General features: G+C 38.5%; 1 non-coding gene across 1 annotated transcript; it reads right to left on the bottom strand.

The window, feature by feature from the left end:
* Positions 1-1,272: 1,272 nt before the first annotated feature.
* On the bottom strand, positions 1,273-1,345 carry TRNAH-GUG (transfer RNA histidin (anticodon GUG)). Its single transcript has one exon. It is a non-coding gene; the product is annotated as a tRNA-His (tRNA).
* Positions 1,346-1,560: the final 215 nt, after the last annotated feature.

Below are 1,560 nucleotides of genomic sequence, written 5' to 3'. Positions count from 1 at the left end.
TCCCTGAGTTTCTTCCTGTCAGTGACAGTTTCTTGGTTTCTCCTTGCCTTTGACACTTGACACTTTTGAAGAGTAGTGATCATTTGTAGAGTGTTCCTGAATTTGAGTTTTCTGTTTTCTCTTTTTTTGTTATTTTGTTTTGTTTTCTCTTGATTAGTCTGAGATTAAGCATTTTAGAAGAAGATCAGAGAGATAGTATGCCCTTCCTGTCACACATTTTGTATCAGATGATATCAACATGGCTTATTGCTGATATTAACTTTAGTAACTTGGCTGCCTGGTTTTTTATAAAGTGACTCTTTTTCCGTTTCCTTACTTCATTTGTTAGAAGCTAGAAATGAGTCATGGAGTCAAGCCCATACTCCAGGGCAAGGGAATTTAAGCTCCACCTCCTGTGTATCAAAAAATTTGTGAGCATATGTTAAAACCATCCACAGTAATTAGTAAATATCTCTGAGAGGCTATACAAAGATCTGATTTTTTTTCTTAAAGTTTCATTCTCTAATGTCAGTGAAACTTGCCCACAACAGCAATTACTGTGATGTTCTAGTGGTGATTTTCTATTTCTCTCATTCCTCCTACATTTATTATTTGGAATTCTTCTGTAAGAAAGATTTGTGCTTTTCCTCCCGTTCACTTAATTTAATCATTTAGTGTGGATTCATGAATTTTTTTCCCCCTTTGGTTGTATTTCATTGTATAAATTCTTCTAGCTCTGACCATTTGGCACCTATGTTCTTTTGACACGTCCCCCTCCTATCCTGTCCTTTTTTTTGAGCACATTTTTACCTTCTGATATCACAGATGCCCCAGTTTGATCTTGTATTTTCTTTGCCTCAGTCCTAGAATCAGCCATTTCTCCTGGTTTCTTTTATTGGAGAAAAATATTTAGAAACCAAGATCTGTTTTCTAAATGAACTGGGTGTTCATTTACTCATTGCTACTGGGATATTACTGCTTCTTGACACTCTTAGGGAACAGAGTTAGGGAATATATTTATGTATACTGACCCAGGTATACACATCTGATTTTTGTTTCTTTGGCCACCCCTCATGGAGTATTAGTTCCCTGACCAGAGATTGAACCTGTGCCTTCAGCAGTGAAAGAACAGAGTCCTAAGCACTGGACTGCCAGGGAGTTCCCTACACATACCTGTTTCTGTATCTGTGTGTTTGTAGTCGTTCAGTCATGTCTGATTCTTTGCGACCCCGTGGACTGTAGCCCTCCAGGCAAGAATACTGGAGTGGGTTGCCATTTCCTTCTCCAGGGGATCTTCCTGACCCAGGGATCGAACCTGGGTCTCCTGCATCACAGGCAGATGCTTTACCCTCTGAGCCACCAAGGAAGCCCTGGTTTCTGTGTCTATCTGTATATAAATATAAACATGGGTTCATACTGGTCTCTCTGACTCTCTGACTCTAATCCAACTTCACAAGAGTTCATTGTAGCATTCCCCTCCTTGCTTATTTGTAATTTCTTTCTCTGACAGTGAGATACTTTGTTCTTATTATTCATAATAGATTTACTTAATATACGTGTAATATATGTGTAAAGTAGGAA

The sequence above is a fragment of the Moschus berezovskii genome, chromosome 24 (assembly GCF_049115385.1).
Source record: "Moschus berezovskii isolate FMDL1 chromosome 24, NW_MosBer_1.0, whole genome shotgun sequence".
NCBI lineage: Eukaryota > Metazoa > Chordata > Mammalia > Artiodactyla > Moschidae > Moschus > Moschus berezovskii.
Note: the sequence above shows the minus strand (reverse complement) of the source record. Positions and strands in the feature narration are given on the sequence as shown.